The 17,604-nt window shown below is 45.5% G+C and overlaps 1 protein-coding gene across 5 annotated transcripts in view; it reads right to left on the reverse strand.

Moving 5' to 3' along the window:
- The window catches only part of magi1b (membrane associated guanylate kinase, WW and PDZ domain containing 1b), a 424,255-nt gene that overhangs the window by 227,462 nt on the left and 179,189 nt on the right, over positions 1–17,604 (reverse strand). The gene's annotated exons all lie outside the window — the stretch shown is intronic.

Here is a 17,604-nt window from a genome sequence, read left to right on the forward strand (position 1 = left end):
TCGGGTAAATAATATGCTGATGTTATTGAACGTGTAACACTAACTATATAAAGTTAATGCCACAAAACGAATGCCTTGTTAATCATAAGTAGTAACTTTGATGCAGTAGCTTGTGTGTGTGTGTGTGTGTGGGGGACTGGGGACGGCGTTGTGCAGGTCGCGAGTGAACTTTTTTTTGTCTTTTGACGCTACACAAATTGATGGATATTTATCGGCTACTCGGTCAGTCAGTCATGCCTCTCAGTGTTTCTCTACCTAGCTCTGCTCTGACCGTTGAATGTTAATCAACAAGTCGTTTCCATTCAACTTTGTAGTGGTATGATATGATACATTTATTTATATTGCGCCCCTCAACCAATAGTTACATCGGCCCGGGGCACATCCCAGGAAAGAAAGAGAAACAAAAAAAGACAGGAACAATACGAAAACAGAAAAAAATACATGCAGTCCAACCAAGCAGATAGTCAACAGACAGACATAATACACCAGTCATACTACAATACAAAACTAGCTCATGGATTGTTTATGGCGAAAAGGTGGGTTTTAAGCATGGCCCAAGTATGGTAATACTACTGTGTTTTGGCTGGTATAGCACCCTAGGGTGAGATTGCAGTATCATAACAACACTAGCACTTTACCCGGTGATGATATAAGTATATGAATGAATGAATGAATGAATGAATGAATGAATGAATGAATGAATGAATGAATGAATGAATGAATGAATGAATGAATGAATGAATGAATGAAAACTTTATTTAACAGATTGCAGAATGGGTACAATACAGTACGGCTCAATACACACAATTGTTAAGGGGATGCAGACCAGAGAAAGACGTTTGTCTTGTTTACATCAGGGTCGCCCATTTTCAATTCAGTGACATTTATGACATACACAACATATATGACATCATGACATTTATGGCATAGGGACATACATGACATACAGGTATATAGTACTGTTACATTTGTGACATATACGATATGCAAATATACAGTAGTTACCCATAGATCCTACCAGAGTATTATACATATGATGTGGAGGAGACTGTACATTAGGAGGGGGTGGGTGGGAGAGAAATATATATACGGTGGGGGGAGAATATACATACGGTGGGAAGGATACTGTACATTAGGAGGGGGTGGGTGGGAGAGAAGTATACATACGGTGGGGGGAGAATATACATGTGGGAAGGAGACTGTACATTAGGAGGGGGTGGGTGGGTGGGAGAGAAATATACATATACGGTGGGGAGCGAATATATACATACGGTGGGGAGGATACTGACTATTAGGAGGGGGTGGGGGTGGGGGCAGGGGGCGAAATTTAAGCCTGCCACCCGCCAGGGGCGCTCAGTTTTTGCCTTTGACGCTTGCCACTGAGAGGTCTGCCCGCCGTGTGGCATGTAGACGTGTAGTTCATAACGATACTCTTATTTTGAAAATCTGTGCGGGTCTCATTTCCGCCCCAAGCGCAGCTAGAGTCATAATATCGGCAGTTAGCAACATTCGGTTCGTATGATACTCTTATTTATAAAAAAAAAAAAAAAAAAAAAAAAACGTGGCAACGAGTCATATCAGCCCAGCCCTGCAGCGGGATACTATTGGCTTCTGCTCGTATCAACACAGAGGCACTCTGCTCTAGTCTAGATCGGACCTCCATGAGCTACCGTTACTGTTTAAACAATGACCCAGTCAACTATTCACTTTTAGTTTAATACATGACGAGGCATTGTCTAACGGTATCTAGCTGGCTAGCTACTGATAGCTGCTGATATCAACAAATGCTCCAGCAATAGTCGACTCGAGTGCATAATACCTCCGTTCCCTCGTTAGCTAGCTCACGTTAGCTAGCTCACGTTAGCTAGCTCACGTTAGCTCTATATGTCCCAGTAAACTAAATTGTCTTAACGTTATCTAGCGGGCTAGCAGTAGCTACAGATAGCTCCTGATATCAATGTCTTATAACATTGATTCAATGCGTATTCTAGCTGAGGGCTTGATGAATGTGATTTGACCAAAGAACCGTAACATTATACACCAACAGGGTCCAGCTGCAGCGCCGGAGAATCCTTGCATGCTGAATGTAGAGTATTAGTATAGGGTCTAGCTGCATCGCCGGAGAATCCTTGCTGGAGCTGGAGGCTACTCAAGTATACACACAGACAGTGGAGCTGTTTGCAGATAGCGAGCATTTTGACTTATTGCGTGGTGGCGATGTCTCGCAGATAATACAACTACAAGTATGATTATATAATATATATTTTATTTAAACATTTTTTTAATTTTTATATATATATTTTTTTTAATCAAAAAAAATTTGGCAGGTAAGAAATATGCTTGGCGGGTAGATTCTTCCCATCTACCCGCCACTGGCCGGTGAGTCAAAAAGTTAATTTCGCTCCCTGGGTGGGGGGGTATGGACATTTACGGTGGCCAGTTTCGAAATTGCAGCCTCCCATTAGGTCAGGGTTTCCGTTAGAAAAAATTGTTGCCGGTCTCCGTGGCCTGCAAGATTTCAATCTACCGGACAAATGAGATTAATTCCGGTCATAGTTTGAGCTTTAAAACAATTGATAGGCAGGCTATATAAAGAATGTCATCCTCAAGGCATGTAGATTTATAATATTATTACTTAAAACTAGTCTACTTTTGCGTATACAGTCATTAATTAATATATTCCAAATAAAATAAGTCCCTCGATACTCCGTGCTGCTGCTGACTTGAAATAAAATAGACCGCGTATATGTGGGCAGTCGGTCCGACACTAAACAGCAGTCTGTTATAATCACATTTTTATGAGCTAACGAATTCCGTTATATTGGACATTTGTATTAATTATATCAAGCGAAGAACTGAGAAAGCAGAGAGACGGCAACATTATCGTGGTTTGCGTGACGACTCTCTCCACCTCGCAACGACTTATTTGCAAAGAGTATGGCGCTGCAGAGAAGCTGATTTAGCTGTTATTGGCTCTTTTCTGGGAACCGCACAGCAGCGCCCCCCACCCAACATTGGCTGAAAATGGCTGAATTGGAGTACTGCTGGAATACTGCATTGTGCTGATAGTGCTCTGGCTCTGCAGCTTCACAAAAGTTCGCACACCCAGCACTAAGCTCCCGTCTGACAACGTCGTTGTCATTATTAGAAGCAACAAGGAAACAAATGTAATGATCGTTTCGTTCATCGCATAGGCTATTTAATTTGAGCCTATTTTAATACAATTCAAATAATCAAATTGTGCTTAGACTCAGGGAATTATTTTCACCGGACATTAAGACCGGAGAGATGAAATATGTCGGACTTCAACAGATTTTGCCGGTCAAATACCGGTAATTACCGGCTAACGGAAACGCTGCCGTAGGTGCTCTTTAAGAGCGGTTTTGAATGTGGGTAGGGATTCACATTCCTTTACAGCTTTAGGTAGGGCATTCCATATTGATGTGGCATAATTGCGAAACGTGTTTAGTCCCTTGTTTGAGCCGAATCTGGGTTTAACATGATTTGTTGTGGTCGTGGTATTCACTGACCTTTGGGAAGTATTTTGACATGTACATGGGTACCTTAGTCGTATAGTGTATCTTGTAGACCAGGCCCATTGCAAGTTGCTGTACTCTGTCGTCTACTCTAAGCCATCCTAGGTAGTCAAAGTGGGCAGGGGTGAGGTGGGTTCTAGGGGTAAGGTCAAGTAGTAGTCTGACCAGTTTGTTTTGTGATGTTTGTAATCTTGTTTTTAGCGCCTTTGAGGTGCTTTGGTACCATGAGGTGCAAGCATAGTCGTAGTACCCTTGAATGAGTGCCAGAGTCTTCAGGGTATTCTTGTTTACCAGAGAGGAGATCCGGTACAAGAATCTAGTTCGTTGGTTGACTTTTTTTATTACCTTGGATGCCATTTTGTCACAAGAAAGATTCGCCTCTAGGATGGAACCCAGGTAGGTAATTTCATCTTTCCTTGTGACAATATTGTCACCCACTGTAACTGAGAAGCCGTCGGTCTTGCTGAGTTTGTTATTTGATCCGAAGAGAATGGACTCTGTTTTACCCAGGTGTAATGATAGTTTGTTATCTTACCATATAGTACAATGTAGGGTTGGGCTGACGGCCATCGACCACTGAGCTCAACATCATGATTTAATTTCCCCCCCCCAATTGCTCCCAATGCCAACCTGCTTATCGGGAGCAATTTGGGTTAAGTAAGTGTCTTGCTCAAGGACGCTTCGACACGCTGCCCGGCAGGAGCGGGAATCGAACCGGGAACCTTCCGACTACCAAACGACGCTCTACCTCCTGAACCACTGTTGCCCCTAGTATTTGGGTCCATGCAAAACATTTAAATAGTCATTCATATCCAACATACACTCATATAAAAAGTACCCTATAGGGTTATAGTACCCTATATAGGAGTAGCCCATAACACGAACCCTGCACCCCCTCACACGCCCCATGCCCAGTGACGGACCTCGTCACTGTGGACCTCGTCATATGTCGATTCAGTAGACATTGCCCAACCCTAGCACCGTGACAATCCCAATCCAGTATGCATCACTAGTCCAGTATGAGATGTGAGGCGGGCCGACAAAGCTGTCACTCCACACTCTTCATTGACCTACGGTGACCGTTGACGGCTCCCAGGAGAAACGGCCTGTTCATACTGGAAAGCTGGTTGTTTTCCCTAACAAACCGCTGCCGTGTGAATCATGTATTGAACTGAGATATAACCGCGTCATCGTCGCGCCGCTGTTTCAACGTTCAATGCAATCGTTCCAGCGACAATCTTATCAATCCACCAGCACAGCAGGTCGGCCAGTCGGTTGATTATGCGCGCATGTGTGTGTTTATTTGCGAGAACGGGTCCGACAGACAAGACGATGCCCCCTCGCACACCCCGTGGCTAAGCACATCACAGGAACATTAAGGCTATACATATATATATATACATACATACATACATACGCACACACAGACACACTGTAGGTAACTAAAACGATCAACAAAATAGCCTATTACAATGTAATCATGTAATAAATCTTCACCAGAGAATATCACTGTCACTCAGCAATAGCAGGAGCTTGACAACCAGTCGTCTTTTGTTCACAAGCTGAAGCTGCCTGAACGGAGACTACGGGATTGCATTTATGGATGCAATCTGCAACCTCACCGCACAAGCATCAGAAAACCTAGCTTGCACACACACAGAGACATACACACACACACACACACACACACACATTGGCAGGCATACTGTATGCACATAGCAGCATATAGCGCGACCCACCAGACTAGCAAGCTGTCTTGTGTGTGTGCATCTGTGTGTCTGTATTGGCTAGCAAGAGCAGGTCTGAGTGTGAGACTGTGTAACAGAGCATGTGTGTGTGTTTGTGTTTGCATGTGACCACACCCCCTTCCCCCACTCTGACCCCCCCCCCCCCCCCATGCTGCCACCTTAGCCTACATAGCAGCCATCCAATCAGCCACACTGTGATTCATCACATGTACACGCAAACACAATACATGCACAGAATCCTCATACATCTCAAGTCATTTGATAGGGGAGGGGGTGTAAAAGCCCCGAGAACCATAACAACCACAGCAGACAGGATGACTTGCCTGAATGCAGGACGGAGGAGAATATCCACAAAGCTGAGGCACACAACTCAATCAGAGAAGAAGACAAACCATTATCTTCAAATATCTTTTTTTTGTTTACTCTTTCCCCATCTGATCGACGACAACCAGCATGAAAACGACAGGAGAGAGAAAGAGAGAGACGGAGAGAAAGAGGGAGAGAAAGGGGAGCAGAGAGAAGCAGCAGAGAGAAGCGGAAATTGGACGAACGGAGCTGGAAGCAGCGGCGTCGTGAGAAAGCAGATCAGGAATGAGAGCGAGAGAAAGAGAGGGATATAGGGAGAGAGAGAGAAGAGAGGGAGGGAGAGAGGGAGGGAGAGAGAGAGACATAGAGGGATATAGGGAGAGAGAGAGAGAAGAGAGGGAGGGAGAGAGGGAGGGAGAGAGGGATATAGGGAGAGAGAGAGAAGAGAGGGAGGGAGAGAGAGAGACAGAGGGATATAGGGAGAGAGAGAGAAGAGAGGGAGGGAGAGAGGGAGGGAGAGAGAGAGAGAGAGACAGAGAGGGATATAGGGAGAGAGAGAAGAGAGGGAGGGAGAGAGCGAGAGACAGAGAGGGATATAGGGAGAGAGATAAGAGAGGGAGGGAGAGAGAGAGAGACAGAGAGGGATATAGGGAGAGAGAGAGAAGAGAGGGAGGGAGAGAGACAGAGAGGGATATAGGGAGAGAGAGAAGAGAGGGAGGGAGAGAGAGATACATAGAGGGATATAGGGAGAGAGAGAAGAGAGGGAGGGAGAGAGATAGACAGAGAGGGATATAGGGAGAGCGAGAGAGAAAGAGAGAGGGAGAGAGAGACAGAGGGATATAGGGAGAGAGAAAGAAGAGAGGGAGGGAGAGAGACAGAGAGGGATATAGGGAGATAGAGACAGAGAGGGATATAGGGAGAAAGAGAGAAGAGAGGGAGAGAGAGACAGAGGGATATAGGGAGAGAGAGAGAAATAGAGAGGGAAAGAGAGACAGAGAGGGATATAGGGAGAGAGAAAGAGAGAGGGAGAGAGAGACAGAAAGGGATATATGGAGAGAGAGAGAGAGAGAGAGAGAGAGAGAAGAGAGGGAGGGAGAGAGAGAGGGATATAGGGAGAGAGAGAGAAGAGAGGGAGGAGAGAGGGAGAGAGAGAGGGATATAGGGAGAGAGAGGAGAGGGAGGGAGAGAGAGGGAGAGAGAGAGGGAGAGAGAGACATAGATGGATATAGGGAGATAGAGAGAAGAGAGGGAGGGAGAGAGAGAGAGCGATGGATATAAGGAGATAGAGAGAAGAGAGGGAGGGAGAGAGGAGAGAGAGACAGAGAGGGATATAGGGAGCGAGAGAGAGAGAGAGAGAGGGAGGGGGAGGGAGACAGAGACATAGAGAGAGACAGACAGAGGGAGACAGATAGAGGGAGAGAGAGACAGACAGAGGGAGAGAGATGGGGAGAGAGAGACAGACGGAGGGAGGGAGAGAGAGAGAGGGAGAGGGGTGGGAATGCTGAGATGGGGCGACCGCAAGAGAGGCCGACGGACGCCTGGAAATACGGGAAGGGAGGGGTGTGTGTGTGGGGGGGGGGGGGGGGGGGTTAAGCAGCTATGTTGTGGCTGGAGCCTGGAGGGCTTATTAAAAAAGACCACAAAATGAGAGAGAGAGCACTTAAAAAGTGTCTGTGCTTGTGTGTTTGGTGAATCGAACAACACCGGATATGTAGTGAAAGCAATCAGTTCGCTATATCTCCTTTCCCTTCACACATAATGTACTGCAGCGTCTCTCGCACACACACGCGCGCACACACACACACACACACACACACACACACGCAATGCTAAAATGTGAATCACGATTCTCTCACACGATACTTATTTTTTCAATAAAATCATTTATTGCACTATTTCTTAAACAGACAACATAACATTATATCAAAGTGTTTGACTTAAACTTAAACATAACATGAAAGTGCTTGACTTAAACTTAAGTCTCTTGTAAGATACAAAATAACTCAAGTCAGAATCGTCATCATTTAAAAAAGTTAAGTAAAAAGTAAAAAAAAAAAAGGTTTTAATAATTTTCTTTTCTTTATTAAAAAAAATCGTCATAATTTTGAAATTAGATTGCATAGGTCTATGAATCGAGATTGCAATCGTTTTCCGATTAATTGCCCAGCCCTATAGCACACACACACACATCACACACCTCACCATCACACACCACACTATCACACATCTCACCAACACACACACACACACACACACACACACACACACACCTCACCATCACACACACACCTTACTATCACACATCTCACACACACACACACCTCACTATCACACATCTCACATACACACACACAAACATCACTATCACACATCTCACTATCACACACACACACACATCACTATCACACACCTCACTATCACACATCTCACTATCACACACACACACACATCACTATCACACACCTCACTATCACACATCTCACACACACACACACACACAAACATCACTATCACACATCTCACTATCACACACACATCACCATCACACACCTCACCATCACACACCTCACCATCACACACAGGGCCGCCTCAGGGGGTGTGCGAGCAGTGCGGTCGCACAGGGCCTCGCGGGAAGGGGGGCCTCGCAATTTTTTTTTTTTTTTTTTTTTTTGCGAGGCCCCCCTTCCCGCGAGGCCCTTTTTCATCACAGACCTAAAATCTAGTTTTGCTTATATGCTTATATATTTCACATTAGACACGTTTGTAGAATGTGTCTGACTTGTTCCTGGGTCTGCAGTGACATACTATTGGTTTCAACGAAGGGAGCTCTGGGGCTCTGCAGCAGACATACTATTGGTTTCAACGAAGGGAGCGGAGTGGTTACTTACATCATGTGTAGTACGCCCTACGCCGGCGTGAGTCAGCTGCGTTTGACTATTTCGCGCGTGCAGCTTTTGACTATTATGCTTAGTTATGCCAGCCAACTCGAAGAGGTCGGTCATTATCAGTCGGTCGGTCACCAAGGAACGTTGACGAAAGGCGGGACAAATGGCCGGAGCCTTGTCATGATGCAGTCGGGATATAGCCATGATGATGTCGGCTAGTAGCTAGCTTAGCTAAAGGCTAACTAGCGTTAGCTAACCTAGAGACATGCAGCCAAGATGAAGAGGATGGTCGTTTGGCAGATGAACTTCGTCAACTCCACACGGTTGTCTCCATCCTCTTGGACGTTTGGTGAGTTTTTAACCTATTCTATTAACTCTATTCTATTCCCGCCGTGGACATCGCTCTCTCTCTCTCTGGAGCTAAACTGGCCGACTAGCTGTTGTAGTACTACTAGTAGCTAACGGTGTGTGGCTTGGTGTCAGCACCTGTATGTAGCCGCATAGCTTGCTTCTGCGTTAGCTAATGGTTAGCGATAGCCTGGTTGAGCTAACTGTTAGTCAGTTAGCTGTTTAGCTTCGACGTTAGCTGCCGGCTGCGCTCGGCTGGGAACGTTCGTTTGATGCTATCAGTTAGCCTTGAGTTAGCTGTTAGCTTGTGCTACGACCATTGACATTAGCCGTGAGAATAGCAGGGGGTTCTGGCACTCTGACTACGACATCATCTTTGACAGAAGATGTAGTCGGGCCTGCACCATGACAAGGCTCTGGCCATAGCTTATTTTTGTCCCGACAGCGAGAGGCCTTTCGTCAACGTGGAGACCTGTGTTGCGGCCTTTCGCCCTGCGTTCCTTGGTGCAGGTAAGATTAATGAAAATGTCATGACATTACCCCACTCTTCCTTCCTTCCCCTCCCGAATGTTTTGTTAATAACAATGTTTTTTTCCAGGCAAAACATATGTTACTTCACAACATTTGGAGATACGACATGTGCTGTGTGTGAATTCATTTGTTCGTTTGTGTAGCTTGGGTAGCGTTGGGCCGTTGGCCAAAGCTGTGTGTGGTGTCAGTAGCCTACTTGGCTAGCCTTTAGCTGTCGGCCATTGGCTCCTTGCTGCTTTGTTTTCTCTTGGTATAGACCCTCTTCTCTTTGGATTTAAGTGTTGATCTTTGTCCTTTTGGATCTATGTATATTCATGTTGCCTTTGTGAAGTTATCTTTTCCTTCTGTTTTGTTCTTTCATTAAAAGTTGAATATCCTTTAGGGGGTCATCTTTGCTTATCTCTCTCATACATGCTCTCTCTCTAACACACATGCTCTCTCTCTCTCTCTTTCTAACACACACAGTCTGCCTATGGCGGCCTTTCTCGATGGCTAGGCTGTGCTCGCTGAGTCTGTACCTAGTCAAGGATCTTCAGTCACAGTGCTCAGGTATTCTGCCACTGTGTACTCTCTGTTTAGGGCCAAATAGCATTTCAATTTCTTTCCAATGTGTCTCTCTCTGTACACTGTATATTGACTGTAGAACGGGAGCTCTCTCTCGCTCTCTCTCTTGCTATATGTTGACTGTATCATGCCCAGCCTCGGGCAGTGCTATTATTTACGAATATGTTGACTGTATTAAAAAAAAAAAAAAAAAAAAAAATTATATATATAATTTTTTTTTTACCTTTTGGGGGGGGGGGGGGGGGGGGGGGGCCTCGCGTTTAAATCTCGCACAGGGCCTCGCATTTCTCCCAGGCGGCCCTGATCACACACATCACCATCACACACCCCACCACCCTCTGGATCCCCACCTGGTCCAGGGCTGAGAGAATGGAGAATGGCATGCAGTGACACACATGTGATGGGCGGCACACACACAGAAACACCCATCTATATGCTCCACAGAGCTTACACGCACCTGGAGAAGCCGCGCAGCTCAGTGAGGATTATGTTCTTCGACAGTCAGGCTTCTCCAGGTGCGTGTAAGCTCTGTGGAGCATATAGATGGGTGTTTCTGTGTGTGTGCCGCCCATCACAAAGATGACCCCCTAAAGGATATTCAACTTTTAATGAAAGAACAAAACAGAAGGAAAAGATAACTTCACAAAGGCAACATGAATATACACCGGTGCCCCCCAAGGAACTGTGCTGTCACCCTTCCTCTTCACCCTCTATACCTCAGACTTCTGCCACAACTCAAGCGGGTGCCACCTGCAGAAGTTCTCAGACGACTCCTCCATCGTAAGCTACATCACCAACGACGATGAGGAGGAGTATAGAGCCCTGGTGGAGAGCTTTGTGGGGTGGAGCGACAGCAACCACCTCCAACTCAACACCAGTAAGACCAAGGAGCTGGTGGTGGACTTCCGGAGGGGCAAGAAGAGCCCCCCCCCCCCCGATTCCCATCACAATCCGAGGGGCAGCGTTTCCGTTAGCCGGTAATTACCGGTTTTTGACCGGCAAAATCTGTTGAAGTCCGACATATTTAATCTCTCCGGTCATAATGTCCGGTGAAAATAATTCCCTCTAAACACAATTAGATTATTTGAATTGTATTAAAATAGGCTAAAATTAAATAGCCTATGCGATGAACGAAACAAACAATCATTAAGCAGCCGGTCTAATAATGACATTGTCTTGTCAGCGCGAGCTGGCTGCTGATATATTTGCGAGAAGCATCCATCTGCCGGCCGGCAGGGTGCAGTACTCCAATTCAGCCATTGGCAATTCAGCTGTTGGGTGGGGGCGCTGCTGAGCGGTTTCCAGACCGGACCTAAAAACACTGCTGCTCCATGCTTCACGTAAATATATCAGCAGCCAGCTCGCGCTGACAACAGAATGTCATTATTAGACCGGCTGCTTGGTGAAGCAACGATGAAACAAATGATTGTTTTGTTCATCGCATAGGCTATTTAATTTTAGCCTATTTTAATACAATTCAAATAATCAAATTGTGTTTAGAGGGAATTATTTTCACCGGACATTATGACCAGCACCAAGTCGTTGGGAGGTGGAGATATAAATCACGCAAACCCACGATAATGTTCAGTTCTTCGCTTGATATAATTAATATAAATGTCCAATATAACGGAATTCGTTAGCTCATAAAAATGTGATTATAACAGACTGCTGTTTATTAAGGTCGGGCAGACTGCCCACCGACACCTCAAGTCGGCAGCAGCACGAAGTCTCGAGGGACTTATTTTATTTGGAATATATTAATGACTGTATATACGCAAAAGTAGCCTAGTTTTAAGTTAAAATATTATAAATGCCTTGATGATGTCATTCTTTATATAGGCATATCAATTGTTTTTAAGCTCAATAAACTCTGACCGGAATTTATCCCATTTGTCCGGTAGATTGAAATCTACCGGACACTCAGACCTGCAAAAAAAAATTCTAACGGAAACCCTGCCGAGGGGAGGAGGTGGAGGTGGTGGAGTCATATACAGTAGAAGCCCTTAGAAGTCAAGCATTTACTGCTACTCTGCCACTACTCCACCACTCTGATTTTGTGACTCCTATTGTTCTGGACCGGGCCAGATTTCACACCTCCACTGCTCACCCACCGGCTGGGGAGATTTTCTTCTTACATTTTTATTCGTCCCAAATGTCCCAGCCCCATCCGATTTTAGATTTTTTCACTGTTTATTTATCATGCATTGCAACACTAATATATGGTCAGTACGCCAAGTCAGACTGCCCATATAAAAATTATCTTGGGGGTCTGAGGGGAGTAGCCCCCAACCCCCTCCCTGGGGAAGCACTTAACTTAAGTACCAGCCCCCGAAAATTAACACCTGAGTGAGTTCTAAAGTGACATTGGAGTGGTAGATGAGTGGCAGTGGGGACGTGATTCTTGAGGGCTTCTACTGTAAGTTCCTTGGGGTACACCTGAACAATAAACTGGACTGCTTGGACAACACAGAGGCCCTCTACAGGAAGGGACAGAGCAGGCTGTTCTTCCTGAGGAGACTCAGGTCCTTCAATGTTTGCAATAGACTGCTGCAGTCATTCTACCAGTCTGTAGTGGCCAGCATCCTCTTCTATGCTGTGGCATGCTGGGGGGGCTACACCAACTCGAGGGACACCAACAAACTCAACAAGCTGGTGAGGAAGGCTAGCTCCATGGTGGGAGTCGAGCTGGTCAGACTAGAGGTGGTGGCAGGGAGGGGGATGAGAAGGAAGATGGCTGCTATCCTGGATAATCCCTCCCACCCCCTCTACGACGAGCTAGTCAAGATGAGAAGCACGTTCAGTCACAGACTCATACCCCCCCCCCCAGTCCTTCATACCAGCGGCCATCAGGCTCCACAACAGTGGGCAGGGACTGCTGCCAGGCATCCAACTACTAGGAACCTAAAAAGGACAATAACACTACCTTATGCATACTGCACCTTATGTGATACTGTATATTTCAGTTAGTTAGATAGTTAATTATATTGACGCGTTATATTGTTTACACTGCTTGTTTTTACTACCTGTACCTCCCCTCCCCCTCCCCCATGCTGCTATGATGCCAGAATTTCCCCAAGGGAAACATATATTATCTTTAAGTGAACATATATGCCTTGAAACATGATTGAGTAGATGGGTATGTGTGATTGGTGAACTTAGATATTTTATTATATAATATTTGTATGTTTTATTGAGGTGTATTGTATTGTTTTATTGTATTGTATTGATTGTATTGTATTGATTTTATTGTATTGTATTGATTTGTGTGGACCCCAGTAATAGTAGCATATGCCTGTGGCAATGGCTAATTAGCCTAATGGGGATCCGAATAAACTAAACACACACATGCATTGGACCTGTCTCAAAACCCTGCCCTCTTTTCTTGATCCTCCAATCACAGCTGTCGCTTACCTCTGACTTCCTCGTACAAACTTTGTTTGTAACTTTGTTTCACCTGGCAGCGCGGACTCTCTTAGATCCTTCCCTCGCTGTGCAGGCGCCCCGACCGAACTGTAGGAGTCGCTGTCCACAACGACCCAGACCCACCCACCGGCTTCCCTCCCGCTGACTCTGCCAATCGAGCCAGTATGACGGCCGGCCAAGCCGGAAGCAACGCTGACAGCTGGATTCGATACCAGTGTCTCTTGCGTTGGTGACGAGTGCCTTGTCCGCTGCGCCACCCAGCCGCCTTCATTGGGTTTCTCTTATCGGGGGGGGGGGGGGCGGGAAAGAAGATGCAAACTCCACACAGAAAGGCCTGGGAGTCCCACCTGGGTACCTGGCAACGCGCAAACCTGGTTCCCAAGCCGGAATCGAACCCTGGACCTTCTTGCTGTGCCTGTGAGGCGACAGTGTTAACCACTACACCACCGCTAGGGCCGGGGTGGGAATCACCAGTTTCATCACGATACGATATGATATTGATTCTTTGGGCAACGATACGATATTTTCCGATATCACAAAGTCTGCCACGATACGATACGATTCGATTCAGGTGCCTGCGATCGATATGAGACAATATTATATGCCCATTTAACACAATCAGTAACATTTAAATCAACAACAAAAAAGGCAATGGAAATATCATTTGACATTTTTATTTTGGATCTCTTCCAGACATTTAAATGAAAAACAATATATTGTTTTTAATACAAATAAACCTCCTGTTCACTGTTTTCGGTTCGTTTTTCTTTCACGCTGAGCTGTGCTGAGCTACTGTTGTTGTTGCAGCCAGCCGGGCGGATATGCTCACGAGGGGATTTTCAAAATAACAGTATCGCAATATGAATCGATCTTTTTACGTTGCATCGATCCCATTTGATAATTGATAATAGATCGATATATCGATCTGGATCGATGTATTGTCCCACCCCTAACCACCGCGCCGCCGTTATGGTGAAACTCCCAGTAGCCACCAGTATCTGGTGGACGTACGGCTATGAGGGCGATGCCGATATAAGACTCCTGTGGAAAAAGCCTCTGGAATACAGATAGCAATTTGCGTGTGAGGATCATGAATAAACTAATTGGAACGCCGACTGATGAGAATCATTAGGCACACAGGCACGGCTAGGGGAGGTCAGAGAGGTCCCCTTTCAATTCAGAAACCACTGCCATAAAAAGTACTAAATCTTGAGGTTTTTGGAAAAAAAATGCAAGTCGCTGAGATGCCAGGGAGTCGAAAGTAATTACCAGAGAACTGGTTAGTGTGAATTTGGGGATCGGGTGAGGCGTGCAATTACTTGTTAGGGAAGCTTAAGCTGTATTTGGAATCATTTCAAACTGTCTGCAAGAGCAGCCCTTTGTGTGAATATTCTTATTCATATAAAAATGTATTCACGAATGGAGGGGGTTCAAAAAGACTAGGTGGGCTACATACCAGAGAGACCAACGATAGAGACTGAACCAGAGACTGTACCAGAGAGAGACTGTACCAGAGAGAGACTGTACCAGAGACTGTACCAGAGAGAGACTGTACCAGAGAGAGACTGTACCAGAGAGAGACTGTACCAGAGACTGTACCAGAGAGAGACTGAACCAGAGACTGTACCAGAGAGAGACTGTACCAGAGAGAGACTGTACCAGAGAGAGACTGTACCAGAGAGAGACTGTACCAGAGACTGTACCAGAGAGAGACTGTACCAGAGAGAGACTGTACCAGAGAGAGACTGTACCAGAGAGAGACTGTACCAGAGAGAGACTGCACCAGAGAGAGACTGTACCAGAGAGAGACTGTACCAGAGAGAGACTGTACCAGAGAGAGACTACACCAGACTGTACCAGAGAGAGCACTTTTATCAAAGCGACTTACATGTTCTGTACAGCAGGAAGGGTACAACTCTGGCAGCTAAGGGTCAGTAACATTGTTCGTGTTGAACTGGATTGCATATTAGAATTAGGGATGGGTACCGATTTCGGTACTTTTAAAGGTACTTACCGAAACACGTCGGTACTACCGAGTACCGATTCACATGATACCGTAAAAAAAAAAATTACAAATTTTTTATTTCTTTTTTACCTTTTTTCTTTTCATGTCAACGTTCACACGCACAATATACGCTTACCTAGGATTTGACTTGATTCAACAACAAAGCAGTCGGGGCAATGGCAAGCCGAAAACGGTCGAAAGTGTAGTTATTTGAAGTTTGGATTTTTTTTTACAACTGAGACTAAAGTACCGAAAAAAGGTACCGTTGGGTATCGGTATCGATTCACAGGTACCGGTACCGGTACCATATTGGTTCAAATGTGAAAGGTACCCATCCCTAATTAGAATAGTAGGTAGTGATATAGGCAATACAGTAGGAATGACATTTGATGTAGATGGGGAAGTTGCTGCGTAGACTAAAATGATACTGGTAGTATGAGCACATGGCCCCATGTAGTGTCCTGTATGATTCCTCTAAAATGATAGTGGTAGTATGAGTTGTAAATGATGGTAAATGATTCCTCTCCCCACTATGCGGCAACACACAGTCCTAGTGGGGCTTCTCTCTTCTACTTGTGATTCTCTCTTTGCCTGTGAGATCATGTTCCGTCTCTCTGATTGGCCTATCAAATGGTATGTACTCATCACAAGGGACTAGGGAAAAAGAAAACATGAAAGGACATCATCCATCCATCCATCCATCCATCCATCCATCCAAGGGGAGTACGTATCACATCCATTACTGTGCTGTCACAATGTCCCACAGAAAGGCTGAGACGTGTCTTAATGCTGATGTTAAAGGCTCTTCTATCATGTCTCTTTAGGACTGACTGTGTCTTTTGGGGCTTGTTCTTTTAGCGGAGGAAACGCGAGACTCTTCAAACATCGCCCTTCGGTGCTTCGTGCGGCAGCCTTTACCACGGAAAATACGCAACATCAAAACACAAATATGCCTTTAGATCTTCACTATATATCTGTAGTAAGAGAATGAATAATCGCAGTCCTCCATTCCTGGAGTACGAGCCAGCTGGTCCTGGCAGGAGAGACGGAGGGAAGGATAAGAGGGTGTGGGGATTTTGATCAAGACGTACTGCGTTTAATCACCAGCGCCATCGATCTGAGCGGAGGAAGAGACTACTACCCCATCGACCTCACAGACACCGGCCTCGTCTAACCAGACAGTATTGACCCGTTTCAAACTCCGCCCTCCTCTGCTCGATCATCCAATCACAACTGTCGCTCGTCGTTTGTCAGAGGGAAGCGACGGTTGTAAATGGAGGATCGAGAAAAGATGGGCGATGTTTTGAGATAGGCCAATTGGGAAAAATACTAATTGGATGAGCAAGGCAGAGAGCGGCTGCCCCCCGAATCAACTCGTACTAGAAGGTCCACGGAAGTAAAGACGTGCGACAAAACAGAAACAGAGAGTGTGTGGGATACAGAGCAATTAAACCTGGCAACCCACCAGACCGGTCTGATCATGCCATATCTAAAAGATGACCAGGTCGTGCTCTACTCAGTCAAGGACGAATCAGGCTTCATGTCTCGGTGTGCGTGTTCTCCTCAAGGGAGTCAGCCACAGCTATACCCATAGCTCTGTATCCTAGCATGTACAATAATGCTGTATATACCATATATATATATTTATTCTCACGATATACATCTATCCACACCTGTCTGTACCTACCTGCACATAACCTTTTACATATCTGTAGATACGTGACGCTGCTGGCCAGTATGACTAGTGTCTTTATACCTATATCACTGTACATAATTATACAGTACTACACTTACTACACTCAGTAGCACTGATTTGTATATTTTGTACCCAGTTTAATCACCTGTACATTGTAGATTACTATTGCACTATACTGTTACATTTGCACTCTTATTTCCGTTGTACTGTACTTGTGCTGTATAATGACAATACATTTAATCTAATCTAATCTACAGCCAATCGATGGATAACACTTACATCGCTGCCCAATCGGGCCTTTCCTGAGAAAGCATGTTGCTCGCAAGTAACCAAAAGGCCTGTTATTGATGCAGGTGCATCTTTCCCCAGTGCATCTAGAAAATAAACATCAGTTCTGTGCTAAAATGCAGGCCTGCGGGAATTCACATTGAAGAAGGCCCGAAAGCGAAGGCTAAGTATCAACAAGGGAGTTTGGATGCGACCAAGCAAGAGAGAAAACGGTGGAAGAAACATCGAGAGACGCAGCCAGGAAGAGAGGCCGAGGACAGAAGAACAAAGACAA

Source organism: Notolepis coatsorum, assembly GCF_963971535.1.
Source record: "Notolepis coatsorum genome assembly, chromosome: 6".
Classification (NCBI taxonomy): domain Eukaryota; kingdom Metazoa; phylum Chordata; class Actinopteri; order Aulopiformes; family Paralepididae; genus Notolepis; species Notolepis coatsorum.